At 37.3% G+C, this 22,813-nt stretch overlaps 1 pseudogene; it reads right to left on the bottom strand.

Moving 5' to 3' along the window:
- Positions 1-1,629: 1,629 nt before the first annotated feature.
- On the bottom strand, positions 1,630-7,794 carry LOC126022060 (pregnancy zone protein-like; annotated as a pseudogene).
- Positions 7,795-22,813: the final 15,019 nt, after the last annotated feature.

Raw genomic sequence — 22,813 nt, 5'->3', positions numbered from 1 at the left:
TAAGCAGAAAAACAGGTTTGACAAGGAAACAGGAGGAGAGAGATAGAAATATTTATGATGTTTATCTAGTTGCCAGAAAATAGATTTTTGGGGGGAGAGAAATAATTGTTTACCACCAAGAGCAAGACTCAGAAAAACAGGCTACTGGCACCAGGTTATACTAGAAATATGAGTCACAAATAAACTAGCCAGCAGGGAACTTTTGGCGGGCTTTGGTACTGAAATTCCTTTGTGAGTGAAGAGAAGCTAAAGCCAAATTTCTGTACAAGAAAAGGAACAAAATTCAAATAAAGAGAATGTAATGTCACAGAATTATAGCCAATAATCCATGTAAATGGTCAATAGTTGACTTTTCTGAACGGGCCTTTTGGCAAATAATTCTTGGGAGGAAAAATTAGACACTGTACCAGGAAGGCAAAAAGCCATGTCTGGTGCGTGCCCCCCTAAGTGGGGGGTAACAATTATGCTGAGTAAAATATGTCAGAAGGAGAGAGAAAGACACAGAATAGTCTCACTCATCTATGGAATTTAAGAAAAATAAAAGATAGTATATTAATAATACACAGAGACAATAGAAATAAGGGCTGGAAGGACCAGCCCATAGTATGAAGCTTACCACAAGGAGTGGTGGGTCAGTTAGAGAAATAACTACACTAACAACTATCATTACAATGGTATTGACTGAGAGAAATAGAATGCCTGTCTCGGGACCGGCAAGGTGGCGCTGGCGCTAGAGGTAAGGTGTCTGCCTTGCAAGCGCAAGCCAAGGAAGGACCATGGTTTGATCCCCCTGCATCCCACATAGTCCCCCCATGCCAGGGGCAATTTCTGAGTGCTTAGCCAGAAGTAAGCCCTGAGCATCAAACGGGTGTGGCCCAAAAAAACAAAAAAGAAAAGAAAAAAGAATGCCTGTCTCAAAGACAGGCAATAAGTTGGAGAGGGAAATGAGGGGCATCAGTGGTGAAAATATTGCACTGGTTAAGAGGGTTGCTCTTTTTTATAACTGAAACCCAATTACAAACATGTTTGTAATCCTGGTGCTTAAATAAAGATATTGATTTAAAAAGAGAAATAAGAAAAGAAAAACATTAGATAATATTAGATTCAGATCTATGCCATTTTTTGTGGTAGGGGTGGATCACACCCAGCTGTGGTCAGTGCTTATTCTAAGTTCTCTGCTTAGGGATCACTTTTGGTGTTGCTCAGTAGATCATATAAGATGCTGGGGATTAAAATTTGGATGGCTTTTTGCAAAGAAAGTACTTTGCCTGCTGTACTATCTCTCCAACCTCAAGATGTTTATATTAATAATCAGATCAAAATATTTTGGAGAAAAGGGTAGATGCAGTCAAGGAAGAGAGATTTAGACAATGGTACGCAAGTATAAGAAGGTCTGGAGTTTGGGTCAGATATTGCCAGGGGAAGTTGACATGCATAGACAGCTGCTTTATTTGATGTTCCAAATTCCAAATAAAATATCCCAAATATTTTATTTTGATATTACTTGGCTCTGGATTTTTTTTTTTTTTTTGGTTTTTGGTCACACTCTGCAGCACTTATCCAAGTTCAATATGTCTGAATCCTAAGAATCTAAATGAGTTCATAATATTGGCCCCAAATTTGTTCTTTTCATCTTTCATAAGTCATACCAAATTCCTTCACAGTGAAAGAATGCTCTTTGGCCATCTTCCTTCTGTACCACCAAATTGTAAGAGCTCTGAATGGGCTTTAATGAGAGAGGAAAGGCTAGGTGTTGGAGGCAATTCTCCATTTTGAGACTCTGCCATTGTCCAATTCTATTTTTCTTTGGATTCTGGAGGTATATAAATAACATGAAGAATAATTTATTGTCAATGATATTATAAGGACAAAATAAATAACTCTAAAAGGGAGTAAGTGAAATTCAGAAAGACAAATGCAGAACAAAGATAAATTTTATCAATTTAGCACTGAAAGTAGAAAACTCTGAAAGAATTTTAAGTAGCAGTTTATCTGTGTGGGATAATATCAAAACTTAGTACTCTTAATGTAGTGATTGACTTATAAGATAATCTATATGATGCTAACCTCAAGGTATACTAGTGGAATCTATTTAAATAAAAAAAGAAAGAGATATGATTAGAATAATTTTACTGGTCCTAATGGATATATACTAACATTTAACTTGAAACATCAAATAAATGGAATTCCTTAGGAAAACCTGTAAGTTGTACTTCAATAGTGATTGTATTGCCATTTTCCTAAAAAATATCATTGATGAATATTTTATATTAACATTAAGTTATTTTTACTCACCAACATTAGTTTCTAAAATTCACTAGCAAAGAATATGACTATGATGTTTACTTAAATATTAAAAAATTAATAATTATTTAGATCCAATAGAATGAGACTTCCCAGAAATATTTGGTTAAAAGTTAAACACATGATTTGTTTTTATTTTAAAATATCCATTTAATAGTAACTTTGGTTCTTTTGCCTTAATACTGGAGGATAGACAAAGAAAAAATTAACATAAAATGAATTTTTATATTTAACATATATCACAACGTATTTTATATAACATATGTTACGTGCTTAAAATATTTATTTACAGCACACTATACACATAATATATGATGTTATAAACACATACCATCTATGTTATAAAGTATAGTTGTATATCTATAATATAAAAGTTTATTTGTAAAAATACCATTATTGTAAACCTTGTATAATGTATTATATAAGTACATTTATAATATATAAGTGTATATTATGATTTTATAATATATACTGTTATAAGTATCTATATTGAGAAGTAGTGAAATGCTTTGGTGGTTTTTTTAGTTATCAATATTTTTTAATAATAGAAGTTTTGTGAGTTACAATATTGCTATATAATTCCATCATATAATTTCAACATCATATCCATCACCATGTACCCATCTCTCTCATCAAGACTCAAATCCTCCTCCTTTCAATCTCCCTCCCCAACTCAATTGTGTGAATCCATATTTCTATTACGTTGCCTTTGGCCTTTTGTTGCTGCTTTGCTGTGTATCTTTCGGAGATCATTGTTTATTGATTAAATATGTATAAACTAATCTAATCTTAAAATTTTGATTTGGTTTTGAGCCACATTCAGCAGCGCTAAGACTTGCTCCTGGCTCTATATTCAGGGATCACTACTGGCAGTTGTTCTGGGGACCATATGAGTTTCTGGGGATCAAACCAGTGTTGATCATTTCCTTAAATCAACTATGATTTTATAACCCAATCATACTGGATGGTAATAAATATAAAATTATAAAATTTTTTACAGAATTTTAAATCTGAACAGAACATTCTTATCAAGATATTATACATGCATTTGTAAAATTACATATTAACACTTCATTGTGTTTGCTTTAAATTTTTTAATTGAACCCATCCAAAATTTATTTATTTTCTTTTTTAAAATAAATTCTTTAATTGAATCACCCTGAGATACACAATTACAAAGTTGTTTAAGATTGGGTTTCAGTGCACTTTGGTGTTTTCAAAACATAAACTATTGAAAATATGGATATAAATAGCTCCTAGATTTTTCATCCCACAGTGCCAGGGATTGAATCAAACTTCACACATGTATTCTACCACTGAACTACACTTTTTCTCAGCACCTGTTTTATTGTACTATTGCATTATGTTTAATTTAGTGTGTTCAGGTAAAAACTGACTAATTGCTATGCTAAGACAAAATGCTTTCTCATTTTCTTCCCTACAATTATGTCTTGTATAAAACTGGATCTGTAGAGATGTGGGACCAGTTTCTAAAAGAAATGTCTTTTTTATTTTTTAAATTAATATCTTTATTTAAACACCTTGATTACATATATAATTGTACTTGGGTTTCAGTCATGTAAAGAAGACTCACCCCCTTTATCTTGTCTTTCCTTGCCCTTTCCACTTCATTCACCTCCATTCCATCCTCCACCCAAATCAGTTTTTGAGATATTTACCAGTTCACTTAAGGGGCAAAAATTTTCATCCACAGAGACAGTGCAAAATTGTACTGAAAAAAAAAAATCCTCTCTCATAAGAATCAGGCAAGATAGAGAAGGTAATTTGATTGTAGGCTAATAGGCAGAGGAGGTGACAGTGATTTTGAGTACGCAGCCCTTCTTAATCCTGCTCCAACCAGTGGGATTTTTCTACATACCTGTCTGCCCTGGTTTATAGATGGCTTTGTCTGTCTGAATAAAGACCAGACTTTGAGCCTTCTTTACCAGTATTGCTTTCTTCTTCCTCAAGTATTGTGTTGATCCTTTTATCTGAACAGTAAGAAACACCACCTCTGAAGAGGATGAGATACTTGGGACCTAAAAAATAAAAGGCATTGCATTGCTGAGGAACACATTATTGACCTCGAGTCCTCATCTACTGCCAATCTCTCTCTCTCTCTCTCTCTCTCTCTCTCTCTCTCTCTCTCTCTCTCTCTCTCTCTCTCTCTCTCTCTCTCTCCCACCCTCCCTCTCTCTCCATTTCTCTCTCTCTCTCTCTCTCTCTCTCACTCTCTCTCTCTCTTTCTCTCTCTCATCTTCATGAGATCTGGGTTGGTAAATATGAATACTACTCTAGATATAAATATGAATATGGTAATTTTAAATGTAGGAGAAATGTACCAGTAAAAATAGCTACAGATAGATGGGGCCAGAGCAGTAGCGCAGCGGAAGGGTGTTTGCCTTGCACACAGCTGATCTAGGACTGACATCGGTTCATTCGAGGTTTGATCCCCCCAGCGTCCCATATGGTACCCCAAGCCAGGAGCGATTTCTGAGGGCACAGCCAGGAGTAACCCCTGAGCGTCACCAGGTGTGGCCCAAAAACAAAAAACAAAAACAAAAGCTATTGAGGGAATTCAAATATGGCTTACCAGAAACGAATTATTCAATTATACCCCTTTGAACTTTTTCTGAAGGATTAAATAGAAAAATAGAAACATTTCTGGAAAAAATGTGGGATAATATGAGTATCTCAAGTTTGGAAAGCTTACAGAGGTAGAGGATGTTTATTTGTAGTTTCTTGTATCATTTCACACATTCAGATGAAGAAAGCACCGAAAATCCAGTACAAGAGGAAAATTCTGCAACATTATAATTTTTGTATTGTTTTTAGGTCTTTTTCAACCTTGCTCTTAAAAAGAAATTACGTGTCGAAAGCTACAGGATTCTATTTTGATGAACAATAAAATTTTTTTAACAAGCTTAAATTTCTCTTTTCTTCATATGGAAAATTCAAAATTTGTTTTTTAAATTTTTCTTTTCTTCATATGGAAAATCCAAAATTTGTTTTTTAGTAGCTAGTTGGAAATTCACTCTCATTATTCCTTTCTGAAGGACTCACTAAGTAGTTTTTGGTGTTCCACTTACATTTCCATCCTTACTCAATGTCAAGTATCAAACAGGGGTGGACAACTAGTACTCACAGGGAAGTGAACACATTGGAATATGTCCTTGTCAGCCACTAGGTCTGTGAAGAGACTTTGGTTTCCTGTGAGAGACTCCAGGGAAGCACTTACAGTCACTGACTTATTCAAGAATTTCAGCAGGAGGCAGCTCTGCTGGGGCCCTCTCCTAGTTGGAGCAGGGAGGGCACCAGCACCATGTATTTGCTGAGAAGCGGAATAAAAAACTCAATATGAAAAATAGAGGACAGTCAGCATTTTCAAACCCAAATGTATTTTCTTTTTTTTTTTTTTTTTTTTTTGGTTTTTTGGGTCACACCTGGCGGTGCTCAGGGATTACTCCTGGCTGTCTGCTCAGAAATAGCTCCTGGCAGGCACGGGGGACCATATGGGACACCGGGATTTGAACCAACCACCTTAGGTCCTGGATCGGCTGCTTGCAAGGCAAACACCGCTGTGCTATCTCTCCGGGCCCCAAATGTATTTTCTATAACAATGTATATTGCAACAATCAGTTCTATATCAGGAACTAATGCACTGAGAAAAATAGAAGTTCTATCACAAATTAGTAAAGAGTGAGAATTTTATTTACTTTGGTTCTTTAATGTGATGTAGTGATATGTGTCTCTTCGTGAATGTGTAAAAATTTTTTTTTTTTGCTATACCAGACTGGCGCAAGAGATTACTACTGGATTTGTGGTTAGTAACTATTTATGGGGTTGCTCAAAGGGCCATACATGTTGGCAGAAATCAAATGAAAATTTTTCATGTGCAAGGCAAATACCTTCAGTCATCTTCTGTTTCTATAAGAGGTGCATATATTTTTAAGGATTTTTTTTGCATTGTTGTTTATATTACTGATAGTTTTCATGCATAACACCTTACCACCTTTCAGCACCTTCTCTTAGCTGAACACTTCTCTCCACCATAGTTATACATATACCAACCAAACTTTACAATGTGTCTGCCAAGGAGGCAGGCTGAGAATGTGGAAGGGAATCTGGGGACACTGGTAGTTAACCCCTTTGGGTGATTGGTCCTAAAAAATGTTATGTCTAAAATTCAACTATAAATAACTTTGTAAATCCTGTTACTTTAATTAAATAAAACCAATTAAAAATGTTTGATATATCTGCTAGTTCACAAAGATTTGCTATTTATTTGGGTTTTTTTTTGGGGGGGGTCACACCCGTTTGATGCTCAGGGGTTATTCCTGGCTAAGAGCTCAGAAATTGCCCTCTGGCTTGGGCAGACCATATGGGACGCTGGGGATCGAACCGCAGTTCTTCCTTGGATAGCGCTTGCAAGGCAGACACCTTACCTCTAGCGCCACCTCACTGGCTCCAAGATTTGCTATTTATTTAATAAATAATGAAATTGGTACTCATCAGTGCTAAATAAGTTGCCCAAGATTTCGTCTGTAGTCTGTAGTGAGCAACTAAAATATTTTGATACATTGCTCAATCATAGACATTTGCATTTTAAACATTTACCTTTGGTGAGTGATTACATCAGCAAATATTAAACTGATGAATTTTAATTTTCTCTTTCTGATCATGTTCTACCATAGCTTTTATCTCTCCGAATCTGCCTCAGGAGTAAACAATTATTGTGTCTCTTGAGTAATAATTATCATATATTTACACAAGTACTAATGATAGAGTAAGAAGGTAAGGCTTTCTGAATAAGGTGAAGAAAATACCTCTTTTGTCTTTTGACCATATAGTTATGAGGAATGTTTTTTAAGTAAACATAATATAAAATAATGGTTTCCAGGGGACAGAATAGTTCTGTGTTGTGTCTGAATGAAATGGATGAAATTGAATGAAAATGCAGATGACTAAGTTCTTTACCCTATTAAATTATTTGCATACTGTACTAAATACAGGAAAGCCCCACACAGTCCAATATCCCTGCGTAGAATATAATGGGAGGTGGATATAAATTGTAAATGAAGCAAAGGGGGAATCTTGAGAGAAATGCTATCATTTTAAAAATGAGTCTGTGAAGGTAAAGTCTGAGGAGACTAATGTCTTAACAATCCATGTTTTCTTTAATAAGAGGTGCTCAGAGCAAACCCTAAGTACCACAAGTTGGTTCTACTCATTATATTTATGATGCTCACCCTATGGGAAAAATCATTTCAAATGTATGACAAAAGAAAGAAAAGACTTAAGCATTTATAATATAAGCTAGCATTTACTAGGAATGACAAACTTAAAAATATAAGAAAGAAACTGGAAGAATTTATTCTTAAAAAAGAAACTAGGGGAGACTTACGGTTCTGCAGAATCAGAGTCACTGATAGAAAACAGGATAAAAAGGATTAACCAAAGAATTGAATGAGGTTGCCTGTCTTTCCCCATAGTGAGGCAAAAATCTCAGAGATTCTGTTGAGTCCAGTGCCTTGCCCTCAGCCTGGTCCATGTGCTCTCTAAACTCACCAGAATTTATGTGGTTGTTATTTGCAAAGCAGATAAACCCCCAAGGCCTCCAATAAGAGTTCAGAACTGGGCATAGATTCCCTAAAAGGGTCATTGCTCCCAGTGATTGCCTCATTTTTGTCAAGGTTGGGCTCTCCTACCTCACAGCTTCAGTGAGATATAATTGACATGCATCACTCTATAAATTTAACTACATAATAGACAAATATTGTAAAATAAACACCGCCAGAGGTTGTTGATTTGGGGGATCACTCCCGGTGGGCTCCAGGAATCATATGTGGTGCTAGGAAATGAAGCCAGGTTAACTGCATGCCAGGCAAGCACCCTACCCTCTGTACTATTGCTCTAGAGACAGAAATTGAATCTTGCTCAAAGATGTATCTACCTCTGTTTATATGGTCATGTGCTTTAAGTTTTTCCTCTTACTGATTAGTTTACTCTGATTTACTTGATCATGGTGTTTGTTCCTTTTGTATTTATTAAATCTTGTTTTGCTAAGATTGTTCTGAGGATGTTCTTATTGGTATTTATTAGGGATATTTCATTGATATTCATTGGGGATGTTAATCTAATTTTGAATGAGTTATTTCTGTTTTTCTATTAGTATTTCTCAAGTATATTAACTATTTCTTCTATTTTTTTCTCAGTTCAGTGAACATTGTATTGCTGCTCTGAAGTCTTGCTTAGCTATCTCAAAAGTTCTGACACAATTGAGGACTTCCTTGAACTTCTGTCTAGTTACGTTGAATACTTTCATTTTTCCCTAGTGTTTCATTAAACTAACAGTGAAATTTTGAATTCTGAGTGTGCTAAACAGCAGTCTTGGGCTCCTATTTGAAATTATCAGCCGAGGAACCTTATTTTTCACCTAAATGGCAACAAGTGATTTGTGACACAGTACCTAATTGCTACTATAGCATCAATGTCTAGCTCACCTGGACTTGAGCCCAAGGTTCACAGTTTCTGGTTTCTGGCAGTGGATGTGGCATCACAGTCTAACTGACTTGGACAATGATTGGCGATTATGATCGCATGTACCTGTTCACTTATTTAGAAGCTGATCATCATTGGGAAATATTTCAATCCATAATGGGAATTTTTTAATTTTCCCATGGCAGTTTTTAAATGACTCTTTCAAACCATGGCTTGATGGTCAAGGCTCACTTTTAGGATGGCTGCTAATCATTGTATTTCTGGGGTGTCAGCACCCAGTTGTTTTCTTGTAAATGATTACTTCTAGCTGACTGTAAACAAATGAGCCCTGTCTATAATGTATATTGCCAGACACTAGTCTTTTTCTGATACTGTGGATTACAACAGGCACAAACAAAACTCTTTTGATTTCCTTGTACTAAGTGTTCTCCAGCTTAGGTTAGAAATTAAGTCCAGTGTGCCCACTTTGGAGGAGATTCCATTGATTTCGAGCTAGCAATAACTACAAGCTTGAATTGTCAGTCTGCTGCAATCTGAAGGACAGGGTCTTTTGGAGCAGAATTCAACGCCTTTGTACATGTTGGTAAGGACATGTTGGAATGGACCCATCTTCGCTGGTGTGAACGGCATTTGCAGCTAGGATCAAGAGTGGTTCTACTACCCTCTGTTGGCTTTAAGAAGTTCAGAGATGAATACAAAAATAAAAAAAAAAAACTACCAGCTTAACTTAACAGGAATCTACCAAAGGGCATTGGGACAGAGCTGTGTCAGCTCCAGAGGTAAATAATTTTGGGTGGAGTCTAGACTACAATGATACTAGATGGCTCACAGGAGGAATGTGAGGTGGCTCACATCAGGAGGCTAACTATCAGCATCCATAGATAGGTAGTAGCTGCCCACATGTGCTTCGATAACCCAGTCTCTTTTTGACATAGCAAAATTCATGTTCTATAAATCATTTGTGCTCATATTCCTCTTATTTGAAGTGGTGTCCTTTATCTAATACCAGCTTGCTGGACTTATGTACCCTTTTCTCTTCAGACATGGTTTCTTCCCTTCATTCACTCACTCCTTAGCATTGCTGTTCATAGTTCTGCCTTCCCCAGATTAGGTTTCACTGAGGTTATGATGTTTCCTCTAGTAAATTTTGTTAGCTCCATAGCATGTGGGAAACTATTGTGTTCTGTTCAGTTTGTTCTGTTGTGATATTTTTGTTTGTTTGGGGACCACACAGAGTTATGTTCAAGGTCTTTTCCTGGCTCTGTGATAAGGGTAGTGCTTCGAGAATACTGGTGCCAGGGTTTGAGTGTGAGATGGCGGTGTTCAAGATAAATACTTACATAACTTTGATTTTTTTCTGCATTCTTTGTGTTGATGCCACAGGAGTGATTATAGAATTGTTCCTTTTGTCATTTTTTTTAAAAGACACTTTGATTTACAAAGTTGTTCATAGTAGAGTTGTTTCAGATAGACAATCTTCCAATACCAATCCTACCACCTGTATCAACTTCCTTTCACCAATATCCCCAGTTTTTCTTTCTACCCTGAGTCTGCCTTCTAGAGGAGCATATTTTTAAGTTTTGTTATTATAGTTTGGTGTTGCTGACTCTGTGGTTTAAATGTATGCACATATACCTCAACTCTACACCATTGATACCAGTACTATTTGTGGGAAAAGTCATTTTATTTTTAAACTGTTCCTGTCCCTTACCACTAAGTTATCTATATATGCTTGTGTTTATTTTTTGAAAGTCTCAAATTTTCATTTATTTTTGTGTGCTTTTTGCCAGTATCATACTGGAAATGGCCTTAGTAGTAATCACTTCTCTATGTGTGACTCTGATTGGCTCTACACCCTATGAACACCACCAGTAGAGGCTTTACTACTGATGATATTACCAAATATTGTATTGATGACCCCCACTCATGTAGGTCTGTGTGAAATGACCCTGCCTCCGTATCACTGCTAGAATTATTCCTGGATTCCTTGTACACTGCTAAGTATGCTCTTTCCATCCCCTTCAATTAAAAAAAGAAAATAGACACCAATAAATAGAAATGCGTCCATATTCATTTGAAAAAATTAATATCATCAAAATGTCTACAATATCCAAACCCACCTATAGATTCAATGCAATCTGAATAACATTTTATAGAAGTAAAGAGAATAATCTAAAATGGATATGGAACCATTGAGGTCTAAAGAGCCTAGAAATCCCAAGAAGGATCAAGTGGAGGCATCACATATCCAAATTTATACTATAAGAATATACTATATAATACTCAAGCAGTATCATACTTCAAAAAATGAAAATTGAGATTCCCAGTAAATAAACACAAGCAAATATAGATAACTTAGTGGTAAGGGAGCAGAAACAGTTTATAAAAAAAGTTTTCTCTTTTATTTTTTTATTATTTATTTATTTATTTATTTATTTATTTATTTATTTATTTATTTATTTATTTTGGTTTTTGGGTCACACCCGGCGGTGCTCAGGGATTACTCCTGGCTGTCTGCTCAGAAATAGCTCCTGGCAGGCACGGGGGACCATATGGGACACCGGGATTCGAACCAACCACCTTTGGTCCTGGATCGGCTGCTTGCAAGGCAAACGCCACTGTGCTATCTCTCCGGGCCCTTCTCTTTTATTTTTAACAGCAAATAGTGCTGGTATCAATGGTGTAGAGTTGAGGTATTTATGTATATATTTAAACCTCAGAGGGATATCTGGTACTTCAGATTGAACCTAGAACCTAGGACCTCACAAATGCAAAACACACTCTCGACCCTTAACTCTGCCACTTTCATAAACACTCTCTGCCCCTTTCAGAAACATCTTGAGGTTTAACTATACAGATCTTTCACCCATTGGATAATTAATTCTAATTATTTGATCGTTTAAATGATATGCTAAGTGCTATCATTTTCTTTCACTGTTTTTAAGATTAATTTTTGTGTATGGAAAGGCTAATGATTTTTATGTTTAAATATACCCAGTACTAAGTGAATTTTTGTGTATGGAAAGGCTAATGATTTTTATGTTTAAATATACCCAGTACTAAGCGAATTTGCTGAGTACATATAATAGTATTGATAGGGTTTTTAGGGTTTTTCTATATGTAAAGTAGGATAATATAATAATAGAATTTTACATTCGCTTCCAATTCCTATGCCATTTCCTTTTTTTTCTTATCTGGCTAGCATTTACATTGCAATAGGAAAAATAGAAGTGGACATTATTTTTTGCTTTAGATCTTAGAAAAAATGGTTTTAACTTTCACTACTGAGCATGATTGCAGCTATGAATTTATCATAAAAGCCTTTATTATGTTGAGTATGTTCTTTCTGTATGTATTTTGTTAATATTCCTTCATGAACAAATATTAAATTTTGTCAAATACTTTCCCCACATATTGATATGTGATTTCTCCCTTTTATTCTGTCAATGAGAATGTACTGGATCAAAGACTATACTTTGTATCATTTCAATCTTCTTGAATTTGTTGACTTGATGTCTAGCATATGGTTTATCTTAGAAAATGCTTATGTGCACTCGAAGGGAACCATATTTCACCATTTTATACAGATTTTATTATAACTTTATTTTTGTAAAAATATAATGACAGGGTATGACCACAAAGTGAAGCTTTAAAAAATTGTTCCTGTACCTGTTGTTTTCTTATTATTTTGCATGTCTATGAATTATGTTTCAAGATTTTTGCTTCAAAAATATATCCTACTATCATTTTGTGTTATGTTTTTGACAGCTGTATCATTTCCTTTTGTTCAATTACTATAGTTTTTTTCTTCATGGTTACCATGAAACTTAAATATACTATCTCTAAGCTAAACTATACTGTATCTGTTATCTAAACTATAATTACTATTTTAAACTGATACCAACTTTCTGAAAGGTGAAATAGCAAGCTATAGAAAATTTTAAATGTCAAAATCAAGATTCTTTCTAAAATTTTTTGAATAAAAGTTAATTGAGTGATTTTAGTAGATACCTAATATTAAAGAATTTGCAGACATATTAGAAAATGTCTACATGACCAATCAGTTGGATAAAAATTATCAAAATCCAAAAACATTACTATTTGCCTAACTGATAGGTAAAATAATTAATGAAGAGTAATAAATGCCACCAAAACTATCAAACACTAAATAAAAACAACTTCAAGTAAACGAACACAAGGCAAATGTATATAATTACATTCTTTCAATATAATTTGGGACAAGATCATTTAATAATTACCTAAGGGAAGAATGAAAATTTATATCATTGTATACATTTTAAAAGTTCACAATTTAGTGCTATTTTATAGTTTGTTATGTATATATATAAATGAAACATATGATCCAAAATATTTTATGGAATAATTTACATTATTAAATGTTATATCTAAACCATCATTATTATTCTAAAAGTTTCTTACGAATTGTAACTGTTATGATCATTTAGATGGTTTTTGACACAGTTATAATGTAATGATAAATATTTTGTTACATAAAATATTTGACTAGGAAATAATATAAGTCACTATTATTTAAAATCATATTTTTATAGCTTTAAGAATAAAAATTTTATTTATAGAATGTGTATTTTTTTTGTTTGTTTTTGGGCCACACCCAGCGTTGCTCAGGGGTTACTCCTGGCTGTCTGCTCAGAAATAGCTCCTGGCAGGCACAGGGGACCATATGGGACACCGGGATTCGAACCAACCACCTTTGGTCCTAGATCGGCTGCTTGCAAGGCAAACGCTGCTGTGCTATCTCTCCGGGCCCTAGACTGTGTATTTTTTTAAAAAAATAATTATGCTTAACAAAGAATTACTTAAAATACAAATTTACCAGTTAATAATACTCACCTATGAGACCAGTATGAATTATAAATTGTTCCATAGAAAAAGTGCTATTTTACTTTATAAAATTTGATAAATGTCTTTCTATTTTATAAAATCTTTTAAAAATGCTTGATACAAAATAATTTAATTTTATATTATTCAATTACTCATGCCTGATGATAAAAAATTTGGACCAGATATCATTTATGTGTATTGATGATGAAAGTCTTTTGTGTGGTTTATATATTAACAGCCTTTGAGTAATCCAGTATCATTTACTGGAAATAACAAGCTTAGTTTTGCTAAATTAAGTTCATATTACATCTTGGCCCAGATTTTTCTCAGGTAAAACTTTGCTCTATAATAATGAAATTCAAATAGAACCTTTGCCTTTTGCACCTTGAGTTTTCCTTACTTTAATGATTTCAATGTCTAGTTTTAACATTTGTAAGAAAAGTACCTGCAAATCTCTAATAAAACCTTGAAAGATATGTCATATTAATGTCATTTTAATAACTTTGAAATGTTTATATTATTAATATTTCTAAGAAGAAATATATTTAGCAATATTTCTACTTTGTATTTAATACAAATCAAACATTCCTTGATGGGTGTTCAAACCTTAAAATATACAAATCAACCTTTCAACAAATATATATTGAATCAGGGGCTGGAGTGGTGGCACAGCAATAGGGCTTTTGCCTTGCGTGAAGCTGACCTAGGATGGATCTCGGTTCGATCCACCAGCATCCCATATGTTTTCCCAATCCAGGAGCAATTTCTGAGCTCATAGCCAGGAGTATCTCCTGAACGTCACCGGGTGTGGCCCAAAAACCAAAAAAGAATATCTATCTATCTATCTATCTATCTATCTATCTATCTATCTATCTATCTATCTATCTATCTATCTTTCTATCTCTACCTACCTATCTCTATCTATCATCTATATATCTATCTATATTGAATTACAGAAAATAATAGCTTAAAACCTAAAACATTTTTTTTCTTTTTATTTTCATCATCATAACAGGAGAAATATTTGATATATATTGCTGAAGAATTTTAATGGCAAGAAGAGATTTTTATTTTATATTTAGCATCTTTAATTACAATTGACAATACATAAAATGTAGGAAGACTGGGGCTTGAGTAATAGTACAGTGAGTAGGGCATTTGCCTTGCACTCAGCCAACCTGGGTTTGATTCCTAGAATTTCATATGGTCCCCAAGTACCACCAGGAGTGATTCCAGGTGCAGAGTCATGAGTAGCCTCTAAGCATCGTGATTGTGACCCCCAAAATATGAATTAAAATAAAAAGAAAGACTTTAGTATGTGTATAGTAATTAGTATCCAGCCAATAATATTAAAATTAAATAGCAATTAAGCCACAAAAAGACAGGAGATGTTTTTTAAATATAAACTCAAAGCTTGTCGGAAAGCTTAAAATAAAATGCTGGACCATCTCAGATTTAATTTTTTATTGCTTTGCTTTATAAATTTCTTTATTGAAGCACCATGGTTATAATCATATTAATAAATTGGGTTTCAATTATAAAATGCACACCCCTCTTCACATTATAAGTTTCCTGCCACCACTGTCCCTCATTTCCTCTTCCCTATCCACTGCTTGTCTTCTAGACAGGCATCACATTTCTTTCTCTATCTTTGTCATGGAAGTTGTTAGTGTAGTTATTTCTCTAACTGCACTTATCACTCTGTGACAAGCTTCTTATTATGGCTGGTTCTTTTAGTTCTCATCTCTATTGTCTTTGGGTATTATTATTATTATACTGTCTTATTTTTCTTAGATCCCAAATATGAGTGAGACTATTCTGTGTTTATCGCTCTCCCTCTGACTTATTTCACTCAACATAATAGTCTCCATATCCATCCACGTATAAGCAAATTTTGTGACCCCATTTTTAATAGTTCCATGGTATTTCATTGTATAGATATACCACCATTTCTTTAGCCACTCATCTATTGTTGGGCATCTGGGTTGTTTCCAGATTCTGGCTATTGTAAATAGCACTGCTGTGAAAATAAGAATGCAGAGGAAATTATTGTATTGTGTTTTGGTGGTCCTAGGGTATATTCCTAGGAGTGGTATTGCTGGATTATATGGTAGCTCAATATACAGCTTTTTAAGGAATATCCATGTTGTTTTCCAGAAAGGCTTGACTAGAAGGCATTCCCACTAGCAGTGAATGAGAGTTTCTTTTTCTTCACAGCCATATCAGCAGTGGTTGTTTTTGTTTTTGTGATGTGTGGCATGAGATGATATCTCATTGTTTTAATTTGCATCTACCTGATGATTAGTGATGTAGAACATTTTTTATGTATCATTTGTCCAGCTGTATTTCTTCTTTGAGGAAGAGTCCATTTATTTCTTCTCCCAATTTTTTGATGGGGATATATGTATTTTTCCTTGTTAAGTTCTGTCAGTACCTTGTATATCATAGATATAGCCCCTTATCTGGTGGGTGTTGTGTGAATAGTTTCTCCAATTCCATGGGTGACCTTTGACCCTAATCACTGTTTTCTTTGAAGTGCAGAAGCTTCTCAGTTTAATGTAATTCCATTTGTTTATCTCTGCTTCTACTTGTTTGGACAGTGCTATTTCCTCCTTGAAGATGCCTTTAGCTTCAATGTCATGGAGTGTTTTGCCTACATTTTTTCTATAAACCTTATAGTTTCAGATTTGATATCAATGTCGTTTATTGCTTTAAATTTAGAACAAGACAACTTCACAAATATAGTTTAGAAATAGCTAAAGTAAAAACAACAAAAATATTCTTTTTTACAGTCATTTAGAATCTGCTCTATTTATTCCATTTTAAAATACAAAGAATAAGGCGACCCCCCCCATAGACTTGCAGAGGCCAGCGCCAACGGGGAGTAGGGACCCCCGGCTCCATGGGTGAGTGCACTCTTTTAGGGCGCTCACCAGGTGGACGACCCGCAGCCGCCAGCCACCCTGCGGCGCCGACCCCCCCCATAGACTGCAGAGGCCAGCCGCGCCAACGGGGGAGTAGGGACCCCCGGCGTCCATGGTGTGAGTGGCACTCTTTTAGGGCGCTCAGCACGTGGACGACCCGCAGGCCCGCCAGCCACCCTGCGCGCGGACCCCCCCCATAGACTGCAGAGGCCAGCTGCGCCAACGGGGAGTAGGGACCCCCATCGTCCATGGTTGAGTGCACCTCTTTTAGGGGCGCTCACCACGTGACGACCCGCAGCCACCAGCCAACCCTGCGCGCGACCCCCCCCATAGACTGCAGAGGCCAGCCGCGCCAACTGGGAGGTAGGGACCCCCGGCGTCCATGGTGAGTGCACTCTTTGTAGGGCGCTCACAACGTGGACGACCCGCAGCCGCCAGCCACCCTGCGCGTGACCCCCCCCCATAGACTGCAGAGGCCAGGCCGCGGCCAACGGGGGAGTAGGGACCCCCGGCGTCCATGGTGAGTGCACTCTTTTAGGGGCGCTCACACGTGACAACCCGCAGCCGCCAGCCACCCTGCGCGCGACCCCCCCCATAGACTGCAGAGGGCCAGCCGCGCCAACGGGGAGGTAGGGACCCCCCGGCGTCCATGGTGAGTGCACTCTTTTTAGGGCGCTCACACTTGGACGACCCGCAGCCGCCAGCCACCCTGCGTGCGACCCCCCCCCATAGACTGGCAGAGGCCAGCCGCTCCAACCGGGGAGTAGGGACCCCAGGCGGTCCAGGGTGAGTGCACTCTCCTAGGGGGGCGCTCACAGGTGGACGACCCACAGGCCGCCAGCCACCCTGCGCGCGACCCCCCCCCCCCATAGACTGCAGAGGCCAGCTGGTTGGCACAGAGACCACACCACCCGGTGCCTCAACTTCCAGGCCCCAGAGTTCATCCCACCTGACCCGAGCGTAGACTGGGGAGGACATTCCCTAGTACCTCGTGGGCCGGAGTCACCTGCCCAGCTGGGACAGGTGGGACGAATAGACTAGTGAGCTTGGGCCTGCCCCCTGGACCTTTAGGTAACCTAGAGCAACCTAGCCCCCGAGCCCCAGAGTGGACCGAGACCCCCCCCTAGGGCTGAGGAGCAGCTACCAGGAGGGCTTGACTGGGGGAATTTCTCCGCGGTAAACTCGAGGAGCAGAGCTTCATTGACCCCCAGATAAGGGAGGGAACAGAAGAGTCAGGCTCAACAGCGCCCGCAACCAGTGTGGCCAGAAGCGAACTACACCTGCTGACAGAAATTAAGAGGAAGACTGACTTCCAAGTAGTAGAGGAGAGGGAGAAAAAGGAGAGGAAGAAACAGTGCCCCCCACCACTGTGTCAGGAAAGGGCCAGTACTCAGCTGCCAACAAAAGGGGAAAACAACTAACCAGGCCACATAAAGAGTACAGGAGATCAAAACCTCAGCGAGTTCACCCCAAAAGGTCCCTCTAGAACCACCCTCAGGGAGGGAACCAACTCCCACAACCACAGGGGGATCAAAACAAGTGAAAATTAGAAGCACAGCACTCTAAAACACACCATTAAATACAAAGAAGTATGCGTAAATCAAGGAGATCACTAATATCTGGAGATATGGTGACAAACTCTTGCAAGCTTCCAAGTCCACCAAAACGCACAGATACACGCGATGAAGACCTAAAAGCAGCCATGAGGAAGGAAATGCAAGAATTAATAAAAGGATGAGAGAAACCCTAGCTATCGAGTATAAGAAAATCTATGGATGAACAAATCAGCCCAAATTAAAGAAGAAATGTTAAAGAACATGAGGAGATTCCATACAAAAAGAAGTGAAGGAATTAACAGACAGAAGTAACAAGCCTTACATAGCAGAAACACAGAATTGGAGAAACTCATTGATGTAAACTCGAAGGAAAACTGCAAACAAAAAATTATCAAGAAACCAACAAAGAAATAAAAGGCAAAGCACTGGAAGGAAAGTCCAGTATCTAATTAACAAGGACAAAAGAAACAACCTAAGAATTGTGGGTATACCAGAAGGGGAGGAGTTGGGGAAAGGGGAAGAACAAGTAGTCAGAGGAGATAATAGCGGAGAGACTTCCCCACCCTCTGGAGAGGATACTGCAATGCCAATACAGGAATGAAAAAGAGGTTCCAATAAGATAGACCCCCAAAAAACAAACACCAAGACACATGGTAATCCAATTGGCAAAAATACAAAGAGAAAAGAAAACTCCTTAAAGCAATAAGGAAGAAAAAAAAACCTCAAGTACCAAGGTAGGGACATAGAGAATCAAACCAGATCTCCCATTTGAAATAATTCAAGCAAGAAGACAATGGAATGACATATTTAAACGACTGAATGAAAGAAATTTCCAACCTAGGGTCCAATACCCAGCAAAACTTACATTCATATGGGAGGATAGACTAAAAACATTCTCAAACAAGAACGAATTTGAACTATTTGTGCAAACAAAACCGATCCTAAACGACTTACTCAAAGACGAATTACACAATCCAAACCCCCGATTGTAACAAAAACCACCCTACACAACACAACTACACAACAATCCTCTCTCTCAATAATCTCCCTAAATGTTAACGGACTAAACTCTCCAATTAAAAGACACATAGTAGAGAACTGGATTAGGAAAAATAAACCGGACTTCTGCTGTCTGCAAGAAACACACCTACAGATGCAGGATAAGCACAGGCTTAGAATAAAAGGATGGAAAGTAATTATTCAGGCCAATGGAAAACAAAAAAGAGCAGGGACAGCAATTCTTATATCAGACCAAATTGCATTCAACCTCAAGAAAGTGATCAGAGACAAAGAGGGTCACTACTTACTGATCAGGGGAACATTAGATCAAGAAACACTAACCCTGGTCAATATCTATGCACCTAATGTAGAGCCAGCAAAATATGTGAGGCAACTACTGGCAAACCTGGAGAAACACATGAAGGGAAATGTGATAATAGCAGGGGACCTCAATACTCCACTATCACCACTGGACAGATCCACCAAACAGAAAAATAGCAAAGAAATAAGAGCTCTGAATGAAAAATTAGAAGATTTAGGGCTAATAGACTTATATAGAGCCCTCCACCCCCAGAAAGCAGAATACACATTCTTCTCAAGCCCACATGAAACCTTCTCCAGAATAGACCATATATTAGGATACAAAGCCAACCTATATAAGACCACAAAGGTAAGGATCATTAGAAGTACCCTCTCAGATCACTATGCCACAGAGCTCAAAATTGAGGTCAAGAAGAAGCAATGGAGAAAAACTAATACCTGGAGATTAAACAACATGCTGCTCAACAACAGCTGGATCAAAGAACAACTCAAGGAAGAAATAAAAAGATTCCTTGAGACAAATGACAATGAAGAGACAACATGTCAAAATTTATGGGACACAGCAAAAGCAGTAATTAGGGGGAAACTCATAGCAATACAGGCCTATGTCAAGAATCAGGAAAATAACAAAACCAACAGTTTAAAAGATCACCTCAAAGAATTGGAACATCAGCAACAGAGAAGTCCAACCACATCCAGAAGGCAAGAAATAATAAAAACCAGAGCAGAAATAAACAACATAGAAACCAAGAAAACAATACAAAAAATCAATGAGACCAGGAGTTGGTTTTTCGAAAAAATAAACAAGATAGACAAACCACTGGCAAAACTCACCAAAAAAAAGAGAGAAAACACCCAAATCAGTAGGATCACAAATGAAAGGGGAGAGATTACAACAGAACCCCAAGAAATACAACATATCATGAGATCATATTATGAACAACTATACTCAACTAGGCTAGAGAATCCAGTAGAAATCGATAGATTCTTGGAAAAACACCCTCTTCCAAGACTGGAAAAGGAAGATCTAGAAATCCTAAACAGACCAATCACCTCAGAGGAAATTGAAGATGTAATTAAAAAACTCCCTAAGAACAAAAGCCCAGGCCCAGATGGATTTACAGGTGAATTCTATCAAACATTTCAAGAAGACTTACTACCACTTTTCCATAGGCTCTTCCAAACCATAGAAAAAACAGGAATCCTCCCCAACTCCTTTTATGAGGCTAATATCACACTCATTCCCAAAGAAGGCAAAGACACTACCAAAAAAGAAAACTACAGACCAATCTCACTAATGAACATAGATGCAAAGATACTCAATAAAATATTAGCAAACCGAATCCAGCACTTCATCAAAAAGATCATACATCACGATCAAGTGGGATTCATCCCAGGAATGCAAGGTTGGTTCAATATACGCAAATCAATCAACATTATACACCACATCAACAACATGAAAGACAAAAACCACATGATCATATCAATCGATGCAGAGAAGGCATTTGACAAAATCCAACATCCTTTCATGTTAAAGACACTCAGCAAAATAGGGTTAGAAGGAACCTTCCTCAAGATAGTTACAGCTATCTATGAAAAGCCTACAGCCAACATTATACTCAATGGTGAGAAACTAGAAGCATTCCCACTAAGATCAGGAACTAGGCAAGGCTGTCCACTCTCTCCACTCTTATTCAATATAACCTTAGAAGTCCTAGCAATAGCAATCCGACAAGAGAAGGAAATCAAAGGAATTCAAATTGGGAAAGAGGAACACAAGCTATCTCTCTTTGCCGACGATATGATGATATACATCGAAAACCCTAAAGAGTCCACAGTAAAACTCCTAGAAACAATTAACCAATACAGCAAAGTGGCTGGTTACAAAGTCAATACACAAAAGACAGTAGCGTTTCTATATACAAACAATGAAGTTGTGGAGAGAGAGATTAAAAATACAATTCCATTTAAGATAGTATCAAAAAATATCAAGTATCTAGGAATCAACCTTACAAGAGAAGTGAAAGACCTATACCAGGGAAACTTCAAAACACTCCAGAAAGAAATTGAAGATGATCTAAAGAAATGGAAGAACATCCCATGCTCATGGATAGGTAGAATTAACATAATCAAAATGACTATCCTACCCAAACTCCTATATAAATTTAATGCAATCCCTATCCAAATCCAGACACAATTCTTTAAAGAATTAGAACAAGCATTCACAAAATTCATCTGGAACCACAAAAGACCCAGGATAGCCAAACAAATACTGAAAAACAAGAAGCTGGGAGGCATCTCCTTACCTAACTTGAAACTATACTATAAAGCCATAGTAATCAAAACAGCATGGTACTGGAACAGAGACAGGACATCAGACCAGTGGGTCAGAATAGAATTCCCAGACATAAACCCCCAGGTATATAGCCAACTAATATTTGATAAAAGAGGCAAGAATCTGAAATGGAACAAAGAAAGCCTATTCAACAAATGGTGTTGGTACAACTGGAAAACCACATGTACGAAAGTGAAAATCAACCCATACCTTACTCCTTATACAAAAATCAACTCAAAGTGGATCAAAGACCTTGAAATCAGACCCGAATCCATAAAGTTTATTGAGAATAAAATAGGCAGAACACTCAAAGACCTATATATCAAAAAGGTCTTTAAGAATGGAGCACCAATGGCAAGAACGTTAGCATCAAATATAAACAAATGGGACTACATCAAACTAAAAAGCTTCTGCATGGCAAAAGAAACCCTGCTTAACGCAAGAAGACAGCTAACAGAATGGGAAAAAATCTTTTCACTCGACATATCAGATAAAGGGCTGATATCTAGAACATACAAAGCACTCAGAAAGCTGAGCCCCCCAAAACCAAACAAAGCTATAAAAAAATGGGGAGACGAAATGAATAGACACTTCTCTGAGGAAGACAGAAGGATGGCCAACAAACACATGAAAACATGCTCACCTTCACTCATCATCAGGGAGATCCAAATCAAGACAACAATGAGATACCACCTTACACCAGTGAGGATGGCCCACATCAAAAATAATGGAAACAACCTTTGTTGGCGGGGATGCGGTATGAAAGGAACTCTCATCCACTGCTGGTGGGAATGTCCCCTAGTCCAACACCTATGGAGGAAAGTCTGGAGAGTGCTCAAAGAACTCAGAATTGAGCTGCCATTTGACCCAGCAATTTCCCTCCTAGGCATATACCCACAAGATGGAAGGACATTCATTCCAAAATACGTATGCACCCCACTATTTATCGCAGCACTCAGTATAATAGCCAAATCTTGGAACCAACCTAGGTGTCCAACAACGGATGAATG

The sequence above is a fragment of the Suncus etruscus genome, chromosome 11, assembly GCF_024139225.1.
Source record: "Suncus etruscus isolate mSunEtr1 chromosome 11, mSunEtr1.pri.cur, whole genome shotgun sequence".
NCBI lineage: Eukaryota > Metazoa > Chordata > Mammalia > Eulipotyphla > Soricidae > Suncus > Suncus etruscus.
The sequence above is the reverse complement of the archived record's forward strand: the minus strand, read 5'-3'. Positions and strand labels throughout refer to the sequence as shown.